Genomic DNA, 23,818 nt, shown 5'->3' with positions numbered 1-23,818 from the left:
ATAAGAGACCTAGGGACACAGGTAGACAGTAGTCTCTCCTTTGATAACCACATTGTCACAGTAGTCAGGAATTCCTTCTATGTGGCACATCTCATCAAAAAAGGTTTCTCATCCAGAAAAAAGAGGTCATTGTTCCTTTCTACTCATCCCTCATTAGACCTATCATAGAGTACAATGCCCCATTTAGTATGTACCTCACAAGACATCTACAACAACTGGAAAGGCCACAGAAATACCTCACAAAGAGGATGACTGGCCTCAAACAGATGCCTTACACAGACTGTCTTAAAAATCTCCAGCTCTTCTCCGACACATACCACCTACTCAGAGGCGATCTCTGCTAACATGCAAAGCCATGTCAAACCCAGAGCTGCTGGACATGCTACACCTACAGAAATCCCAATCCCTCCAAGCCACATGCTCCAGGGACTTAAATCTTGTCACTACAATAAACAAAACATGCTGGAGGGACAGGTTCCTGTCCCAGAAACTCCCCATACTTTGGAACAGACTGCCCATTCATGTCAAGCAGAGTGCCTCATTAGCCCTCTTTAAGAAAAATCTTGACGATTGGATGGGAAATAGGAAATTGACCCTGAGGATTACTTCTACGGCTTTGCTTGACAGGGTCACAGGAAAATAATTTTTGGGTGGCAAAAGCCAGGGAAACTTTATGGCTAGGCTTGTACAGGCCCTAGGGCCAATAGCCTAGTACCTACCTATGAACCCATGAACCTATGAACAAAGATGTTATTCTCCAGGACTATTTCTAACAGCTCACATATAGTCACAACCTCTCGATTTCTTATTTTACTAATCTCTAATAATAACTTCCTGATGGCCGATATCCCATATGTATTAGAAATAACAGTGAAAAGGGATTTTACATCCATTGCTACCATGGTAAAACTTGTTAATTCATTGTCATTATGCCATGTGCTCAAATGAGTAAGAAAGTCAGTAGTATCTTTAATGTAACTTCTTACATACTTTAAATAAGGACGTAGAACAGTTTGTAAATATATAGATATTGGCTCAGCGAGCCATCCCCTGCCAAAAACAATTGGTCTCATGGGGGGGTTTCTAAAGACTTATGCCCCTCAGGCAAGCCATACAGAATTGGTATTACTGAAGAGGATACCGTAAAATAGTTAAAAACATCAATTCCAATATCATTCATTTCTGTAAATCATATATAATCATAGTTACTTTACTAAATATCTCGTTAATATCTAAATCAGTAATTTCTTTAAATGCATTAGAATCAGACAAAAGTGCATACAGAGATAAAAATATATTTATCCTTATTCATAATAACAATCGATCCGCTCTTGTCAACTTCTTTAATTACAATATTGCCAATACTTTTTAGCTTTATAAGAGCTTTGTGTGCCTCTTGAGATAGATTATAAAATTTACAAAACCTTTGGGCATCATAAAGGTGTTGTATATGTAACTTGCATACATTACTGAATGCACATACAACAGGATGGCTATTAAGGACAAAAACACTTCTCTGTCTACAGCTAAAAGCAGGCATATCTAAACTGTTCTTAAAAGTCAATTTTAAGTCCATTTCATGTGTGGACAATTTCAAATCAGTTAATGCATCATTTAAATTATCTACATTGGCTGGTATAAAACTCAGGCAATTCTGGAGTAATAATACATCCAACGGTGTTTATTCACTATTTGATAAATTAATTATGGAGCAAGGAACTACAGTACCTATTTCTGAATCTTCTTGTTCAAATGAGAGCTGCTCTGGCTCCTCTCCCTCTTCTTCTGTGTATGGAAGGTTATGGACGTGTTCCATTGACATAATTGGACCTGCTCCAGAAGTTTCAAATGAACCATTTGTTGTAATAGTTGAAAAACTGAAGGAACTTCCTTACTCTGTTTATTACCCAACAAGTTGTTGTCATGGGTGATATGTACTAGCGGTGCTCACTTCATTGATTGGTTGTTGTACAAGCTGTTCACCGCTTGTTTGACCAGTCAGTGAATTTACTGTTCCAGCCTGTGCCTGTAGTACCATAATTTCATCTAATGCATACACTGAACATGACTTAGATGAAGATGTATTAGCTTCATTATACAATAATTTTATGTTGTTCAACATTTTTCTGTCAAAGCCAAGAGAATATATGACCAGTGTTAAAATCATTAATGTCCCTTCATAATTTACGAAGTAGGAAGCTTCCAGTTTTGTGTCATATTTATTCAATCTCTCCATGTTATCATACTCAGCTGTATGCTCAGAAAATTAGATAAAATAGAAATCTCACCCTCTAGTTCATTTATTTCTTGTTGCAATTGTTTCTCAATACTCACAAAATATTCGTTAATTTCAGGACATATAATCAAGTTCCAATTTTATATTCATTTTCTGCCACATTTTCAACAATACAGGATGGGTATTGCCATATGAGGGTATTTTTAGTATCTTCAAGCTCCATGGCACAATACCCAGTTCTAAATATATTGAGAAACTGAAACACTGCCACTGAAGTACCTTAAATCTCTTTACCTTTCGTTCAAGTTGATTCAATGATTGAAAAATGTTTTGGTCATTAACTGCTGCCGCCATCTCTTGATGGACAAAGTTGGTCGAGTTAATGAATGATAATAACGGATTAGAACATGCTGTAAGCATATCATTCAAACTCCGACTCATAGTAAATGTCTATCTATATTCAACGTTATTGCAAAGGCTGTATAGAGGTAATACATTCTTCTTGTAGGAGTATTGGTACATCTTAAGTTCTTCTGAACGCATTAAATGACTAAACAACATGAACTCAAGTGGAACAACAATTCAGTGATATGCAAATGGCAAAAATGAAGCGAACTGAGTAATGTAACAAATTTTAATGTTAAACAAGGCTTTCAGGTCACAAACCCTTCATCAGTGTTAACATCATATTCTACTAAACACACTTAAATAGTATCTAAACCACATCACAGCCAATCAACTAAAACACTTAATAAAATTAACTTAAAGGCACATACCTACAAATGTGACATAAAAATATATCACTACCAACTAGGTAACTGTAAAAATGCTTTAAAAGTAAACATATATAAAATGCTTAAAATATATATATCATATTCCTATTATTTTAAACAATTTTGTCTATGTTTAAGAATAGGTTTCAGTGTTACGGTCTGATTTAAACCTGGTCTCTGATCTGCACATAACATCAGTATCCACATATACTCTTTCATTTCCAACTTATTATTTACATCACCTCTCCTCATGCTTTTACCAATAATGTCAATAACTCTAAACATAAAATAATGTGATGCATCAGTTTCATTTACATGTTTTGCCAGAAAATAAATGCTCTAGAGGGTGAGATTTCTATGTTATCTAATTTTTCTGAGCATACAGCTGAGTATGACAACGTGTTGGAGAGATTGAATAAATATGACATGAAATTGGAAGCTGCCAAATGTTGTAAAGTATGAAGGGACATTAATGTTTTTAACACTGGTCATATATTCTCTTGGCCTCAACAGAAAAATGTTGAACAACATAAAATTAGTTCATATGATGAAACTAATACATCTTCATTTAAGTCGGGTTCAATGTATCCATTACATGTACTAGAGGCACAGGCTGGAACAGTGAAGTCACTGATTGGTCAAGCAAGTGGTGAACAGCCTGTACAACAACCAATCAATGAACCAAGCACCTCAAGTACCACACTTGACAACAACTCATTGGGTAATAAACAGAGTAAGGAAGTTCCTACATTTTTTTTCAACTATCACAACAAATGGTATATTTGAAACTAATGGGGCAGGTCAAATTAAGTCAATGGAATATGTCCAAAGGCCATCCGACATAGAAGAAGAGAGTGAGGAGCCAGAGCGTTTCTCATTCGAACAAAAAGATTTGGGCATAGATACTGTAGTTCCTTGCTCTCTAATTAATTTATCAAATATTGAATTAACACTGTTGAATGTATCATTACTCAAGAAGGGCCTGAGTTTTATACCAGCCAATGTAGATAATTTAACAAATGCATTAACTGATTTGAAATTGTTCACACATGAATTGGACTTAAAATTGACTTTTATGAACAGTTTGGATAAGCCTGCTCTTAGCTGTAGCGGAGAGGTGTTTTTGTTCCTAATAGCCATCCTGTTGTATGTGCATTCAGTAATGTAAGCGAGTTACATATACGGTGCCTTTATGTCATCCGAAGGTTTTGTAAATTTTGTAATCTATCTCAAGAGGAAAGGAAAGCTCATATAAAGCTAAAAAGTATTGACAATACTGTAATTAAAGAAGCTGATTGTTATTATGAATAAGAATGGATATTTTTTTATCTCTGTATGCACTTTTGTCTGATTCTAATACATTTAAAGAAATTACTAATTTAGATATTAACAAGATAATTAGTAAAGTTAATATGATTATATATGATTTACAAGTTATGAATTATATTGGCATTGATGTTTTTAATTATTTTATAGTATCCTCTCCAGTAATACCAATTCTGTATGGCTTGCCAAAGGTACATAAGTCTTTAGAACCCCCCCCCCCCGCCATGACACCAATTGTCTCTGGGAGGGGATGACTCACTGAACCAATATCTATATATTTACAAACTGTTCTATGCCCTTATTTAAAGTATGTAAGAAGTTACGTTAAAGATACTGCTGACTTTCTTACTCAGTTGACCACATGGTATAATGACACTGCATTCACAAGTTTTACCATGGTAGTAACGGATGCAAAATCCCTTTTCACTGTTATTACTAATGCATATGGGGTACCGGCTATCAGGAAGCTATTATTAGAAATTGGTAAAATAAGAAATCAAGAGGTTGTGACTATATGTGAGCTGTTAGAAATAGTCCTGGAGAATAACATTTTTGTATTCAACAATAAGTACTACCATCAAATATCTGGGGTTGCGATGGACACCTCTGGGGCCAATATTTATGCCACTTTAGTTTTCAATAACTGGAGGAATGAAATCATATTTAATACTTCTACACATCTCTCAAACAAAGTTTGTTTTTTCAAACAAATTGTGGATGATTTTTTTTTTTATCCAGAATGGTACTAGCAGTGAACTTAACCAATATGTTGAGTTTTTGAATAACAGTACTGATTTTTTGAAATTTTCTGTAACCGACTCCCAGGAAAAGGGCAAATTTTTAGATGTCACCCTATATCATGATGGACTTGATATACATGCCTCAGTATACAAGAAACCAGTATATAGAAGTAAATATTTACATAGGAAAAGTATGAATGCCTCCCCATGTGTTTAACTGAATAGTTAGGTCACAGATGATGTGTCTGAGTAGGTTGAATACTAATCTGACCACTTATCCTAAACAAGCTAAAGAAATGATGCAAAAATTTTTGGAAAGGAGTTATGATATTAATATGTTAAGTTATTTTTATAATGAAGTTGTTTTATTAAGAGATAGTACAGCTAGGTCATATTTTGGCAATGAGGCAATTCATTTTGTCACCTTTGAATCTATTAATAATGATGGGAATAAGGATGCTATCTTATGATATATAATGACCTATAACAGAAACACTGAACAAATTAAAAAAATTATATTGGATAACTAGGGAAAACTGAGAGCATTCTGAGTTATGTCAGTTCATTGGTGACACACCCAGATTTGCTTATCCAATTGTATTAATTAGAAACAATTGTGTTATAAATATTTGAAGGATAATTTCAAACAGACAAAAGTTAGTAAAAATGGTACATATCCATGCTACAACTGTTGTCGTTGTAGCTATATTATGAAAGATTTAGGCTATGTCCATCCTGTAACTGGGAAGAACTATGAATTTAAGTGCTTTGCTACTTGTAAGTCAATAAATGTGATCTACTTGGAAACATCCAAACAATGTTCCAGTTTTTATGATGGAAAATCAACCAGGAGACTGAAAGATAGTATAATAGAGCATAATTTGACATTAGATGAAATATTATGTTAAATGCCATGACAAAACATGTAAATGAAACTGATGTATCATATTCTTTTATGTTTTAAGTTATTGATACTACTGGTAAAAGCATGAGGAGAGAATATGTAAATAATAAGTTGGAAATGAAAGAGTGAGTGGATACTGATGTTATGTGCAGATTAGAGACCAGGTTTAAATCAGACTGCAACACTGGAACCTATTCTTAAACATTGACAAGGTTGTTTAAAATAATAGGAATATGATATATATATATATATATATATATATATATATATATATATATATATATATATATATATTTTTTTTTTTTTTTTAAGCATTTCTATATATGTTTACTTTTAAAGTATTTTTATAGTTTTATAGCTGGTAGTGGCATATTCTTTATGTTACATTTGTAGGTATGTGCCTTTAAGTTAATTTAATTATGTGTTTTAGCTGATTGGCCGTGATGTGGTTTAGATAAGTGTGTTTAGTAGGATATGATGTTAACACTGATGAAGGGTTTTTGTGACCTGAAAGCTTTGTTTGCATTAAAACTTGTTATGTTATTCAGTTTGCTTCATTTTTATCATTTGCATGTCTGTGAATTGTTGTTCCACTTGAGTTTGTGTTGTTTAGTCATCCTGATATGTGTTCCCATTTTGTTGTCTTTCAGGAATTGTGTATTCCCGACACCGGGGAACTTTTATAGATGCTGAAAATGACATCATCCTGGAGGCCTTGCATCAACACCATCAACTCCTGCTCTCCAAGCGGAGGCCAAACAGTGAAGAGAGGGCAGCACCGTAGGCTGACCTGGTTCATGATCTGAATACTATTGGTCACCAGATCAGGACGTATGAGCTGGTGTGGCACAATGCCACCAATATGATCAACACTGCACACAGAAGAGCAGCAGATGTAGGCAGTGATTGTGGCGTCACTGGTGGAAGGCCTGCAGCAGATCAACAAATGACGGCCACTGAGGAAGTACAGGTGAACTTAGGAGCACAAGACAGCTTCCAGACATCCAACAAATGGTATGTAGTGGATATGGGCACCATCGTTTCCACACAAGAGGAGCATCCAGGTATGAATAGTTGGATCAACATTGGAATACTGTAGCATTCAGTATGTCAGGGTGTACATAGTTTTATGTGGGTGTCTGGTATTTTTTTGGGGGAAGAGGGTTAGTCCCAATTTGGATCTCATGCTCAGATTGTGACCAACATACCGATTAACATAGTCGCTACTGTAAATGTGAGATATTTGGATGTATTAGCCTGTTATAGTGAAATATGTGGTGCTGTGTACATAACTTCTACCTCCAATTTTCACAGGACCATCAGGTATCAGACCTGGTCATGCTCCTGCTCTTGGTAAGCACAACACTCTTTTGTTAGAGATGTAGATTTAGTGCAATCTATTCACTAAACTATCATCCCATGCTTGCTGGCTAAATTGATGTACTGTCTGCATGACTGCCAACTGCACAGATATTTTCCAACTGAACACAGTTGGAGTCATACCTATGCCTTGTAGGTGTGACCACACTAATAGATTTGACAGTATTTTCAGGACATTACAGATTGCCATATGTGTCAACTGTGCAGAGTTTTGGCAAATGTCAACAGTGTACATCATGTGATTCTTCATTAAAGAGCTTTTTATTTACAAGTAACTTCAGATGTTTGTTAGAAAATGATGTCCTCATGTCCTCGTATATGAGGTTGGGGGATAAACAAGTCTGTAATAATGACAGCATCATATACAGCTTAACATATATTGTAAGATAGTACTGCAGAGCATAATAGCGAAAGCATTAATGTACTGTTTTTCCCTTTTTATCACAGGTAACCATGGGGGTTTGGCTCTGTCCCCTTCACAATCTGATGTCAGTGTTTCTTCAGACTCTGATGATGATGGTGGCCAAAGTAAGGCACAGGTGGGGGTTGCAGGAGCTGAATCTGTCAGAGAGGTTGACATCCCTCTTCTGCCTTCATTATCACCATACACAGTCAGTATGCATATCCAATCCCCTGAGGCCACAGATACTGGACAGTCAGAGGGTGGGGACAGTGAACAGGAAAGTGTGGCTACTATGGCTGCAGTGAGTATTGATACTGGCCATAGCCAAAGAGATTGAGATGTTCCATACAGGTGGATTGATAGGGGTGCTCATAGGAGGCCTACTGTCCTTCCACCACCTGTTGCAGGTGTCTCATCATGTATCACTCGGAGCATGTTTAGGGCCATTATGGAGGCACAGGCATGTTCCAAAAGGAACTCCAGATGAATACTCAGGTTTATGGATGCAGCACAGTCTGACATCCACGACTGCTTCCACCACATTGCTGATACCCTAGATCAGTTGACTGACAAAGTGGAAAGATGTTGGTCTGAGATAGATTGCAGAATAGTTGTCTTGGAACGCACATTGTCTGTGATGGAATGTCTGGTTGGAGTTGAGTGTTGGACTTGTGGAAATAGGTCAGCAACTACATCTGCTGAGAGTCCACGTGACCATGCACAATCATGCCCCATAGTGTCAGTAGATACAGTGCTCCAGAGGGGAGTGTGCTGTGCACACCAAGACATGGCAGGCCATGGGCTTGTGGTCCTGGGCATTCCAGTGGAGGACACAGACCCAGCAGACAGCAATCTCTTCAGTTAGTAGCCCAACTTCTGACCTTGGGCATGGAGGTGCTAGTGTAACTCCTGGCAGAGCCAGTTCCCATATTTGGGAGTGGAGACAGTGAACTGTCACCTCTTCCATGCATGGTTCAAAGCTGTCCAATATATAGCCACATAGGGCTAGCACTGAGCTTGACTGTGTTCATGCAGACACTCACACACCACTGTCACAGTCACCATCACACATACATGGCATATTTCCATGGTCCATCTTGCCTGCTTCCATTCCTGACTCACACACATGCTTGTTAACCTATTGAGTCAGCCTAGGCCTCCTGCACCCCCACACAGTACCCTGTGCAAGTGATGATACCTGTGCCACATCCCTATCATCCTTGTCAACAATGCAGGTAATTGAAGCTACGTGTCTGATCCACAAGGTGACTGTGAAGGTAAGGAGGGAGTATTTACTCAGTTATTCTGCAGTTGGACACTACTCAAGCAGTGTTTACTGAAATGACGCAAATACCTTGTGAGGAATGCTGACAAGAGGGGAGTCCCCTGAAATGCTGGTGCCTGGCTGTTACTACTGCTGGTCTCACCACAACTATTCTTTCTTGGGATAACATGCTCCTATACTTTGTATCTCACCAGAAGCAAAATGTTAGTACCAAGCTCAACATGAGGAGCAGGCCACAACCTGTTTGTTCATCCACATAGTTGTTCCATGTCATGAAAGACTATGTAGGCTTGACATACACTTTTCCAGGTAGATGTCTTGATTAGCAACCAGAGCAATAATTTGAGTATGGCGTGTATTATGCCTTGTAATCCAGGGTTGCTAGGATTTCACTGGGGTACTGACCAGTTTATGATTTGGAGCACAGCTGCAGCATCACAGTATAATGTTCAATGTCCAGTGACATAGACATACAAGGTTGCTCGAACAAGCACCACAGTGGCAGTGATCCCTGTTAGGTGACAATTTCACAGTTGCTCATTCAGCCTGACCTTCAACAGCTTCACGGAGCACATCTGCATGACATAGATCTGAGACTTACTGCAGAGGAGTGGCCACCTTTGGCCAAAGTGTGTGTACCTCACACATGTTCTAGGTATGTCATACTGTGCATTTATGTAGCTGGAATATGTCTGTGTTCCCACACCATTTCACACAACATCCAGGTTTCTGTCTTATTGCTTGCCAGGTAGTGTAGACTCGCAAGGCCAAAGTAATGACTGCAAAGTTGAACAAGTTCTGTGTGCATGCACAGCTATCCACATTTTCACTGCAAGGCATTCCTACAGACAGTGTGTTTGAGGCTGTCAACCCCAAGGGAGTAGCAGCATGATTCTAACTATGCTGGAGTTGTATATTCTCAGATTTTTAGGTATGCTATTGTGACCATGCGTAATAACAGAATTATGGTTAACCCAAGGACCACATCCAGATTGGTTAAACAGTGTGATTCCCTAGAGACACTGCAGGTACTATTCACTGCTGGTAGGGCACCTAATCAAGCCATTGCCAGCTACAGAAGCAACTCCATGATACAGGAAACCTGTTGTGCTTATTTGAATCTACTTGTGTCTATCAAGATACATCACAATACTATGGTGTGGGGTGAATTTCATTAACCACCAACTGTGCTGGTTACTCATGCTCAAACTCCTTTGCCCACAGGTTAGTCCATGTCCTTAACTGCAATGTCCTGAACCAGTGGAGTGACATCCACACAAGGGGAGCTGACGTACTGCATCAGGTGGTTACCAATATGGGTGACCACTGTATCACCTCCCCTGTGAGGTCCTCCCTGGTGAGATTTGACCACAAACTGTTCTTCTTAAAAGAGAGACTCACATCTGAACCCATCCCCCTTCAGCAAACACAGTAATAAACTTCAGCAAAATAAATTATAACATCCCATGGGATGGTATAAATAGCTTGACTGCACCTCCCTCCTCAGATGGGACAGGTAACTATGGCGATCTCTACACCAAAGCTTTATGCAAGAACCTGTAAAAACTGCATAGACTTGGCTATACCTGACAGCAGGAAAACAAGCTTCTCATGGCACAGCAAACTGGGAGTGGCCATACAATCCCCCACTTATAGTACATTTCCAATGTAACTACTGTCTGTATATTTTAACTGTGGAGCTTTTCTCCCTGAGCCTCCACTGAAAACGGACCTACATCCAGGCAGACACTCCCAGTCAACAAATGTAAATAAATGAATAAATAAATAAATAAATTATGTCAATCTCCTACAAGAGGTTCATCATGAAAAAATGCTTGTTGACATATTCATGCCCATAAACCCCAAGCAAATGTGTATGTAGTATCATCTTCATCACTAACACCAATGTTCCTGGCAAGGAGCACACCAGTAGCAATACCTGATGTACATACTCGGGGTGATAAACCTGGGCACAAAGGCCTGGCCACACAGGTTTGCACCTACTTTACCATAGATCACTATGTCTCCAAAGTAATAAGAAGGGAAGTATATCATGCTCATGTCATTACTAAGGGCACTGTCACCTGATAATGACATAGTTATAACCTATGTGTACTCTTCCCTCAGTATGTCAATATTTGAGTGCAATGGCCACTTTGTCATGTACCTTTCCTAGCACCAGTGGCAATTGCAGACAACACAAAGGTTACGCACAAGGCAATTTCAAGTTCCCAATATCTGTCCTGTGGGGATCATCTGAAATAACTGTCATTGTAGCTTGTGTCATTCAGACTACTCAGAAGTGATCTCTGCCTTGCATACAGGTCAGTGTCTGACCCTGCTGTATTGGAAATGCTGCATATCTGTAGGTGGAATGGTATATGGATTACTCGCTGTAAGGACATTAAACTGGTATGTGACATAACTAATACATGCTGCTGGGGGAGATATGTCTGGCAGACTTTAACAAACATTTGAAACAGACTTCTACCTAATGGCAAACAGTGCACTTCATTGGCATCTTCAGATGCAATCTGTATTACTGCCTGGATGACCATCATTTCACCACAGGGCATCTTCCTGTGTCCCTCATGGACAGGGGCAATATGTGCTGATCATGTAAATAAGGAGAACTTGACTAGGATTTTAAGGGACCTAGGGCCATTGGTCTACTAAAGTCCAATAATCCCATGATCACATACTATGATGTAAAATGCTGCAATTTCTACACACATAAATCTGGCTACAGTGAGAATAGTACCACTACCAATTAATGTTACAGAACACTGCACCACTCACACACTCAAAGGTGGCTGCAATTAGATTAGAACTCCTATCTATCAAATGTTACATGCTATAGATCACAGTATTTAACGTATGCACTACAGCTAAAGCCTACTGTTAGTACCTTTTGAGGTAATATTATGCTTCATGACATCAACAAGCCTTGTTGTGGTCAGCAATTTGGAGGCAAAAGTCACCTGCTAGAACCAAAATACAGCAAAACCCTGCTCCTTTCTGAGTCAGTGTGGTAATATTTATTTTGTAGGGAGTTGCACACACATACATGCACAGAAGGTGGAATGGAGGGAGATTAGAACCTCTACCTATCTAGTCTTAGACACTAAAGATAACAGTACTTATTGCAAGTGCCACAGCTTAAGTCTGACTTTACAATGGCAGTTTGTAGTCTTAACTCATTCACTCCAATGGAGCTCAGGAAGTTTGCAATGTAGCTTCCAATTGGCAGAGCCTAAGCTTTTTGACAGAATCAAATTATGTCCTCACATTTCAATCAAATGTTCATATTTCTGGAACTATAGGGATTATGAAATATGTATGAATGGCAAACTCTTCAGTACAAATTATTTTTATAGTGGTAGTATTCTTTAGGTTATAGGTTTTAAACCGAATTTTATAAGTCACAGTAAACACAGTAACTATTACATTTGTAATATTTAGTAAACAACTAACAATATATCAAAAACCACTCAACTTACATACATACTAGAAGCAGCACTTTATTTATCTACCTGACAGCTTTTGTATGTGGCTAAGGACTTCTGTCTGTGTTACTTGGTTGTTAAGATATTTAGAAAAATGTGAAAATGATATCTATATAAATTATCATAAAACAGTTAATATCTATTTACCTGCAGTAGACTGAAGTTAAATATTAATGCAGTTGAGTTTGCCATTGTGTAATCTTTAGGATGAAATCTTTTGAAACCTTGAACATAGCATGGTTTTGGAATTATTGCTGCAAATATGAACAAGCACTATTTTATGCCTAGATGCGTCAGTAGGGGTTAACTGCAGATGCACCTGGAGGTGTCACTTGGATGTAATGAGTTAAGGTACATGACATCAGCAGGCCTTGTGGAAAACAAGACTTTGGAGGTCAGCATCACCTGCAAGGACCAAAAAGTGCAGAATCATTGCAGTTTACAGTATCAAGAGTAATCATCAAAGCGCATACACACAGCGCATGTTCAATACTATTAAAAAGTATACATTTTTAAAAAGACACTATAAGGACAACATATCTGGTAAAACAAGGAATCAATGCTTTAAAAGAAACATTCCTTAAATTTTTTTTTAACACGAGGATTGTTTAAACACAAAAGTCTAATAAACCACTAATATTTCCATTATAAAAACAAGTGTGTATGATGTACACCCCTAGTTTTTTAATTTTTATTTATGCCTACTTAGAACAAACACCTCAATAAACTATGTTGAAATAGTGCATGATGATAGGTAAACACTAAAACTAATGATGAGTTAACCTATCGCAAATAGCTCCGTAATTTTAGAACTGCAGCTATGTTACAGTTTTCATTTAAACCGGGAGCTCTGAACGCATCCAAAGCAAATTGCCATTCGAGTTCCCGGTTTTCTAAAATAAGAGATGTTGGACCACCTCTAACATCTGTCGGAACATGATCAATACCCATGAATAAAAATGTATGCCCAGGATTTTTGTCTATGTGTTTCGCTAAAGCGTTATCGTCTTTGTTCTTTTTGATTGCATACACATGTTGGTATATTCGTTCACGGACCTTACGGTCCATTTTTCCAACATAAAATGCTGGGCAACAATCACAAAGGGCAATGTATACAACAGAACAGGTTTGGCAGTTTATTTTATGATGAATCTGATATTTCTTTTTCCTAATATTGAAAGAGTTACCAGGTTTTATATATTTACAAAAATTACAGGATTCACACTTGAGTGTACCTTTCTGTCTATTGAAAGAATAATTTGTGGTGTTCCTTTGCAAAATTTCTTTTAAATTATTAGCTCTTTTATACACTACACTAGGGCAGGGACCCAGTTTCTCCAAAAGTGCTGGTGAATTAGATATGAAGTGCCAATTTTTACATATAATTGACCAAATTGCCTTAGAGTTAGTGTTAAATGTTGTAACAAAACTTAAAGCGAACTTGTGCTCGATGTTTTTTGTTGTTAAAGGCATTACAACATCCTCTATTAAAACTGATTGATCAGTCTCTGTTAGAATGGTATCAGGTAACCTAGGAGTGTCAATTTGGACACTCGGAAAAAGGTTTTTCTGGTTAATAAGTGGTTTATAAAACCCTTCTGTCCTTTTCTGATTGACTTCTTTTATAAGCTCGTCAATTAAATTTCCTGGGTAACCTCGATTTAAAAATAACTCCCTCAAAAAAGTACATTCTTTACTAAAATCTGAAAGGGTACTACACATCCTACCCGCTCTGACCAGTTGGCCTTTAACTATTGACCACTTTTGTCTAAAGGGGTGAAGGCTCGAAAAGTGTAAGAAGGAGTTAACATAAGTAGACTTCCTGAAAATAGTTGATGTTAGCACCTTATTATCCAAGTCTTTGACTAATTTGACATCCAAATAATCAATTTCTTTGGTAGAAAATTTGTATGTAAATTTTAAAAATTGTGTAGTTTCATTAATGACCTGTACAAAGTTTTTTGCAAAAGTGGCATCCTCATCAAAAAGAATGAAGATGTCATCTAAAAACCTAGTGTAAAATATGACGTTCTTCATCAAGTCAGGGTTGTTAAACAAAAAGTGCCTTTCCCAATAAGCGACAAAGAGGTTGGCAACACTTGCTCCACAAGGGGAGCCCATGGCCACCCTTTGTTTTTGCAAGTAAAACTATTTGTCGAACACAAAAAAATTGGACGTCAACACAATGTCCAATAATTCAGTGACTAAATCAATTTCAATTCTTGGGGCTCCTAACTCGTTTAACAAAAGGCCGATCCATTCCACAGCTTCTAGATGTGGAATGGACGTGTACAGGTCAATGACATCAATTGTCAAAAAATTATTGGAAAAATCAAATGGAATGTCATTAATATTATTGAGAAAAGTCCAGGAGTCTTTACAAATACCTGTGAGCAATTTGATGTATTCTGTCAAGATGTTGTCAATCAGTCTGGAACAAGGGTAGGTCATAGAAGAACGTGCATCAATCAAAGCCCTCATAGGGGGATTTTGTACATTTTTATGAATCTTAGGGATACCAAACATAACTGGAACTTTTGGGGGAAAGATGTCAATAAAATTAAAAAGGTCTAAATCAATTTTACCCTCCAAAAATAAATCCCTGTAATAGGCCCTAGTTCGTCTTTGAGAGATGTTCACTTCATTTAAAGATACTAACTCATATGCAGGACTATTAAGTGTGGAAAGCATTTTTTCTTTGTATTGGAAGTCATCGAACAAAACTAAACCTCCTCCTTTGTCAGGCTTAATAAGCCTGACAGGTTGTTCAGAAAGGTAGCACAGTCCCATTAGTTGTTCTCTAGTAATGTTAAAGTTAGAAAAATCAGCTTTATTTTGAAAGGAAGAATAAAGATGTCTCAAATCGACTTCACACATAGTTTCAAATAAATACAAATTATTATGTAAAGGGGGATTGAAAGAACTAGGTGTTTTCAAACCCCTAGAAACATCGGTAACTTCATTACTAAAAAACAGTTTTAAATTTAACCTACGTGTGTAACATTTTAAATCAATGATAACCTTAGCTAGGTTACCTGTAAAACTAGGCACAAAAGTATAACCGAGCGCTAAAAGTTCAACCAATTCACTGTCGATGTCAACACTAGAGAAATTATACACTTTAAAGTCCCCTTTCTTATTAATGATAACCTTAGGGACAACCTCTTCACAGGGGGAATCAAGCGCAGAGTTAGTAACTAATTGCGCCTGTTCCTGTTGCTGGTCAGGGGTGTCTTGCGATTTTGTGGTCCTAAAAAAACACCTTTATTGTTGTTGTTATAACTAGTCTTGTTGTTATAGTTGCCTTTGATTCTGTTACTATGCCTAACACCCTGGTTAGGTTCTTCAGTATAGTCGTCAATTACATCAACATTTGCAGGATCAATTTTGTCAATAAGCAAGGGTGAGCAGTCTTCTCTACAAGAAGACATTACATTGGTTGGTTGAAAAACAAGGTTGGGATAGGCTTTTCCTTGATTGTAAGCTAGCCTGTCCCTAACAAGTTTTTTTATTTTTGTTATTCTTGAGTTTTGTCAGTAAGGCATCTATACTGACAAAAATGCGGTCATAATCAAATTTAAACTGCAAAAAAGCAGTGTCAATTTTAATAGCATTGTCAAGAATATTGATTTCATCAATTAAAGTATTAATGTGCAGTGAATAGTGCTTCACAATGATGTTAAGCAGTTGTGCACCCTGCTCTTGGAAAAGAGCTTTTAAGTCAGTGTAAAACAAATTATCTTTTAGTAGGCCGGAGGGAGAAAAATTGTTTCTAAGTCCTTTTGGGACCAAATTCTCAGCTAAACATTGCTGAAAATACGAAGACTCCAACTGTAGTTTTTTTAGCTTCAGTACCTTTTTGTCAAAAGATTTTAGCTTTTCTGTTAAATTGTCACTGAAAAGAGACGGGTGGTCCGTGTTAGGGCCCCCGTTATTTTGCTCGCCTGTACTTGAAAATGCAAGAGGACCAACGTTCCCCATCCATTCAGAGAGAGAAAAAAATGAACCGTTAATTTGGTTACCTGTGGAAACAACATTTGTTGGAGGACACGCCGGTCCAGTAGACCCATAAGCGTTATCATTGGAAATGACACCTCCAGTTCGAAAACATTGTGCAGCTTGTAGAAATGAGCTCTCACCAGTACCCAAAGAGTTGACATTGTTCAATTGCTGTCCGTTCAAAGAAGACGAAGGTGCCGGTTGGCCCGCTGGAATCAAGGAACCGCCACCAGTTTGACCAGATCGTGTTGCCAAGTTAGAGGAAGGTATGCTAGTGTTTGGCATACCTTGTTGTAAACAATCAATACGTGCATTTAACAAATCAATCTTTTTTGTTAAATTAGCCAGAATAATAGCAACATCCGCATTTTCACTGCCACTATTCGAAGAAGTTGTCACAAAAATGTTGGGGGTAATCGGAGAAGTTGGGCTGCCTGTAGCCATATCAAACACAAACCAATGAAACAGTTAGTAAACCAAAAAAAGTCCACAACAGGAGTCCAACGTCCGAAAAAAACCAACAGTTCAATGAGCCTAAACGCTAATTTTATTTGGTACAAAAGAGCGTTTTCGCTACTGAAAAACGCAGCTTCCTCAGAGGTTCAATAGTCAGTGGTAATGTAAGTAAGTCAATGGTTACAAGTTTTAAACTCTAAATAACAGGAAGTGACAAAACAGTATCAAGAGTAATCATCAAAGCGCATACACACAGCGCATGTTCAATACTATTAAAAAGTATACATTTTTAAAAAGACACTATAAGGACAACATATCTGGTAAAACAAGGAATCAATGCTTTAAAAGAAACATTCCTTAAAAATTTTTTTAACACGAGGGCTTTGATTGATGCACGTTCTTCTATGACCTACCCTTGTTCCAGACTGATTGACAACATCTTGACAAAATACATCAAATTGCTCACAGGTATTTGTAAAGACTCCTGGACTTTTCTCAATAATATTAATGACATTTCATTTGATTTTTCCAATAATTTTTTGACAATTGATGTTATTGACCTGTACACGTCCATTCCACATCTAGAAGCTGTGGAATGGATCGGCCTTTTGTTAAACGAGTTAGGAGCCCCAAGAATTGAAATTGATTTAGTCACTGAATTATTGGACATTGTGTTGACGTCCAATTTTTTTGTGTTCGACAAAGAGTTTTACTTGCAAAAACAAGGGGTGGCCATGGGCTCCCCTTGTGGAGCAAGTGTTGCCAACCTCTTTGTCGCTTATTGGGAAAGGCACTTTTTGTTTAACAACCCTGACTTGATGAAGAACGTCATATTTTACACTAGGTTTTTAGATGATATCGTCATTCTTTTTGATGAGGATGCCACTTTTGCAAAAAACTTTGTACAGGTCATTAATGAAACTACACAATTTTTTAAATTTTTAAAATTTACATACAAATTTTCTACCAAAGAAATTGATTATTTGGATGTCAAATTAGTCAAAGACTTGGATAATAAGGTGCTAACATCAACTATTTTCAGGAAGTCTACTTATGTTAACTCCTTCTTACACTTTTCGAGCCTTCACCCCTTTAGACAAAAGCGGTCAATAGTTAAAGGCCAACTGGTCAGTGGGTAGGATGTGTAGTACCCTTTCAGATTTTAGTAAAGAATGTACTTTTTTGAGGGAGTTATTTTTAAATCGAGGTTACCCAGGAAATTTAATTGACGAGCTTATAAAAGAAGTCAATCAGAAAAGGACGGAAGGGTTTTATAAACCACTTCTTAACCAGAAAAACCTTTTTCCGAGTGTCCAAATTGACACTCCTAGGTTACCTGATACCATTCTAACAGAGACTGATCAATCAGTTTTAATAGAGGATGTTGTAATGCCTTTAAATACAAAAAACATCGAACACAAGTTCGCTTTAAGTTTTGTTACAACATTTAACACTAACTCTAAGGCAATTTGGTCAATTATATGTAAAAATTGGCACTTCATATCTAATTCACCAGCACTTTTGGAGAAACTGGGTCCCTGCCCTAGTGTAGTGTATAAAAGAGCTAATAATTTAAAAGAAATTTTGCAAAGGAACACCACAAATTATTCTTTCAATAGACAGAAAGGTACACTCAAGTGTGAATCCTGTAATTTTTGTAAATATATAAAACCTGGTAACTCTTTCAATATTAGGAAAAAGAAATATCAGATTCATCATAAAATAAACTGCCAAACCCGTTCTGTTGTATACATTGCCCTTTGTGATTGTTGCCCAGCATTTTATGTTGGAAAAACGGACCGTAAGGTCCGTGAACGAATATACCAACATGTGTATGCAATCAAAAATAACAAAGACGATAACGCTTTAGCGAAACACATAGACAAAAATCCTGGGCATACATTTTTATTCATGGGTATTGATCATGTTCTGACAGATGTTAGAGGTGGTCCAACATCTCTTATTTTAGAAAACCGGGAGCTCGAATGGCAACTTGCTTTGGATGCGTTCAGAGCTCCCGGTTTAAATGAAAACTGTAACATAGCTGCAGTTCTAAAATTACGGAGCTATTTGCGATAGGTTAACTCATCATTAGTTTTAGTGTTTACCTATCATCATGCACTGTTTCAACATAGTTTTTTGAGGTGTTTGTTCTAAGTAGGCATAAATAAAAATTAAAAAACTAGGGGTGTACATCATACACACTTGTTTTTATAATGGAAATATTAGTGGTTTATTAGACTTTTGTGTTTAAACAATCCTCGTGTTAAAAAAATGTTTAAGGAATGTTTATTTTAAAGCATTGATTCCTTGTTTTACCAGATATGTTGTCCTTATAGTGTCTTTTTAAAAATGTATACTTTTTAATAGTATTGAACATGCGCTGTGTGTACGCGCTTTGATGATTACTCTTGATACTGTTTTGTCACTTCCTGTTATTTAGAGTTTAAAACTTGTAACCATTGACTTACTTACATTACCACTGACTATTGAACCTCTGAGGAAGCTGCATTTTTCAGTAGCGAAAACGCTCTTTTCTACCAAATAAAATTAGCGTTTAGGCTCATTGAACTGTTGTTTTTTTTTTCGGACGTTGGACTCACATCCAAAATAAGTAGGTACTTCAACATTAGAACCATAAATGCTATCACACAGGATAATTGCCCTTGTCCTTTGAGCCACACAAACTGCTTGGCAGACAGAGCTCATTCATCACACAATCAACTGCATAAATATGTACATTGTTATTCCTGTGTTAAGTAAGATATATAATGTATATTTCTGTTACTGTCCTGAGACTGCTTGGAATGCTGATATATCACTGATGAGTTTCTGTTACAGCAGTTACAAGTGAACACTGATGTGTTGGGGTGGTGGAACACCACCACATGTTCTGCTGGGATGCACAATAGTCTATCATGTCATCCCACTGTCTAACATCTCCCTTTACTGATGTACCAGTAATCTTTTGCAGTAGGACTGCATGAATATTCCATGCATGAGGCCTAGTGAATAGTAATGGAAACATGATAATGGAATGGGTATCTGTAGTCCCACGTGGATGTTATTTATGTCCAAGTAGCCCACTATATTTACTTGCATAATGTAGCAGATCCATAAATATAATGCCATACCATAATAATCCTGATGAGTATTGTGTAAGTTACAGACCTACCTTGCAAATGCAGCGGGTGATACAACTGCAGTTCAGGGCTGGCTCTGTCAGATGCAAGCAGTACACAGCCAATACAGGTGCAGGATGTGTGGGTTGCCTGCCATCATTTTTAATTTATGTGAGTAGGAGTAAGGTGTCAGTCCTTAGGTCCCTAGGTTGTCAGTGTATGTGCTATGCATTGGCTCTTAGCCAAAGTCAGGGTGTACTAAAAGGATGTCAGCAGGGTGTTCCTCCTCCGAGTTGCCCTGTGACTGTGGCTGTGGTGACCTAGGCACTGGTGAGGGGATGTGTATCCCTTCCCTTTGCTGATCCTGCTTCAGATGTTTCCACAGGATCATAGTGTGTAGCATAGCACATACTGTGAATATATGTGCACATGTGGCCAGAGAATACTGCAGAGCTCCACAAGATATATCTAGGCACCGGAACCATGACATCAGAAGCCAAAACACACACACTCTATGATGTTCCTAGTTCATGCATGTGCCTCATTATGATGATCTTCTGTGGGTGTGTGTGCATTTCTGATGGGTGTCATCTTCCACAGTTCCAGGGCATAGCCAGCATAGGTTCATAGGCTGGTAGTAGGCTATCAGCCCTAAGGCCTATGCAAGCCTAGCCATAACAATTCCCTGGAAGTTTCTTCCCACAATATTTACTTCTCTGGGCCCCTGTTTAGCAGGGCGACTAACATGATCCCTGGGGTGAATTTCCTATCTCCCATCCAGTCATCAAGGTACCTTTTGAAGAGGGCCAATGAGGCGCTCTGCTTGACATGTATGGGCAGTCTATTCCAGAGTATGAGGAGTCTCCGGGTCAGGAACCTATCCCTCCAGCATGTTTTGTTCATTGTGATGATAAGGTTTAGATCCCTGGAGCATGTGGCTCTGAGGGATTGGGATTTCCTTAAGTGGAGCATGTCCAACAGCTCAGGGTTTGACATGGTCTTGTATGTTAAGCAAAGATCGCCTCTGAGTAGATGATATGCCACAGAGTATAGCTGGAGTTTTTCTAGATGGTCAGCATATGGCATGTGCTTTAGGCCTGTGATTCTTTTAGTGAGGTATTTCTGTGGCCTTTCCAGCTGTTGCAGATGTCTTGTGAGGTACATATCAAATGGGGCATTATAGTCTATAATGGGTCTAATGAGGGATGAGTACATTGGGACAATGACCTCCTTTTTTCTGGATGAAAAGCCCTTAGTGATGAGGTGTGCCACATAGAAGGATGTCCTGACTGTTGTGGTGATGTGGGTATCAAAAGTGAGACCACTGTCCACTTGTGTCCCTAAGTCTCTCATCACACTTTCGATGTTTAGTGTCCTGCCACCTATGTGGTAGTTCATGGGTACAAGTTTTTTTCCAAAGGGGATGACTACATTTCTTGGCATTAAGCTTGAGCCCATGGCTCTGGCACCAGGCATCTGTTTCTGTAAGGCCCTTTTGTAGAATATCCACATCATTTGGGGATTCAATAATGGCTCCCAGTTTGCAGTTATCTACAAACTTTGTTAGCCAGAGTCCCATAGTGTTGGCCTGTACTTCAGAGAAATAGATGCCAAACAAGAGTGGTCCCAGGACTGAACCCTGAGGTACTCCACTTGTCACTTGTCTGGAGCTGGATTTGGAGTCGGTCACTTTTACAGTCTGGGTTCTGTCAGTAAGCCAGTTGGCAACCCATCGAATGACATAGGGATTTATGCCCAGCTTGGTAAGTTTATCTATAATTCCAGAGTGGGGGATAGTGTCGAAGGCCTTGGCGAGGTCCAGATAGGCTGTGTGGACCGCCTTACCCTCATCCACAGCTCTGGAGACCAATTCAAAGAAGCCAGTCAGATTCAGGAGACACGATCGGCCCTTCACAAACCCAAATTGGGTGGGGTCCAGTGTTTGAAGGTTGCCAATGTCTTTGTTTATAAGTTCCATGATAATGCGTTCCATGCCCTTGCAGATCAGGCTTATCAGACTGATGGGACAGTAGTTCCCGGGATCCAAGGCGGATCATCCCTTGTGGAGGGGGATAACTGTAGCTGTGTGCCACTCAGTGGACACAAAGCCTGAGGTGAGGCTATGATTAAACATGACACTTAGGTGTCGTGCCAGTTAATTTTGTAGTTCATGTAATACACAGCCTGGGATGTTATCTGGTCCCATGGATGCTGTATTCTTAGCTTTGGAGAGTGCTGTTTCTACCTGTGTGGCTGTGATTATCAGAATTTGGCAATCTTTTGGTATTGAGATGGGCCCTTTAGGGGGTGAGAGGAGGGTGAAGTTGGCACTTAATTGATCTGCCAGGATATTAGCAATATCCCAGGGATCAGTATATTTAATTCCATTCTGTTGTAGCTCAGAGCAGATCTGAACATTGCCATTTAGATTCTTGACATAACTATAGAATGCCTTGTGGTTATCTTTGGAATCTTTGGCAATTTTATTTTCGTAGCTAGTTTTTGAGGATTTTATGAAGGATCTCAGCTTCTTACTGAGGCTGGTGAGGGAGTTTTTTGCATCCTGGGATTTTCCTCTTTTCTGCAACAGTTTCTTCCTTCTGCTGTATAGTTTGTTTATAGCAGGGGACCACCAGATTGACTTCTATTTTTTGGAGAAGAGGATCTTGGTTCTATTTGGGATGGCACGATTCATGCATGAGTGGATGTGCTCGTACAGTGCCTTAGTGTAGGATTCTGCAGTCGAACTTCCAGATCCCGTCTGCGTGGGTGTTGTGATGTTTGTCACTTCTGACTTCAGTAGCATGAAGTTGGCTTTGGAGAAGTTTTTTAAGGAGGTTTCCTTACTGGGTTGTGGGAGTGGGATGTGGATGTCAAGGGTGATTTGCTTATGGTCAGACCTGACCAATGAGAGGGTGACCACTGGTGTGGAGCATGTATCTCCCATGTTGGTAATGACCAGGTCTAGGATATTGGAGCCCCTGGTGGGACAATGGATTAGTTGATCCAGGGCGTTGGAATTTATAAATTCCAAGAACCGTTGGGAAAATGAGTTGGTACCCGAGTAGTTTTCCCAATTAATGGCAGGATAGTTGAAATCACCTAGTATTAGGGTGTTTGGTTGTATCTTAATATTTTCCAGTATGTTTAGGAAGGTGTAGTGAGAATCTTGGGGTATGGTGGGGGATCTGAAGTAAGCTACAATTTGGATTGCAGTCTTACCTAGTGTTAGTTGCACCTGGAGAATTTCAGATGCATTGTGTTGGGCAACTAGCCTGGAGGTGTGAATATCCTTGGTGAATATGGACACTCCTCCACCTTTAATGTTTCGGTCTTGGTTTTGTGGCCGAAAAGTGTAGTAAGAATTGTAGCCTGGTATTGCAGGGGTGCTCTCTGGAGCCTTGAACTAGGTCTCAGTCACTGCACAGATATCAATGTTTCCCCATTTTTAGAAGTGCCTCAAGAGAGTGCATTTTGAGGTTTAGACTTCTAGCATTGAGTAGCATTACCTTCAGATTTTGCATGGCCATATGGGATGACCCCCTAGCAAACATCTGGTACAGCTGTGAAGTGTGCCAGATATGGGAGATGTGATAGCTGCCAGGGATGCCAGCTCAGACATACAGAATAATTTAGGGCATATATATATATATATATATATATATATATATATATATATATATATATA

This window comes from Protopterus annectens, chromosome 3.part0 (assembly GCF_019279795.1).
Source record: "Protopterus annectens isolate FY-2018-M chromosome 3.part0, PAN1.0, whole genome shotgun sequence".
Lineage (NCBI taxonomy): Eukaryota > Metazoa > Chordata > Ceratodontiformes > Protopteridae > Protopterus > Protopterus annectens.
The sequence above is the reverse complement of the archived record's forward strand: the minus strand, read 5'-3'. Positions refer to the sequence as shown.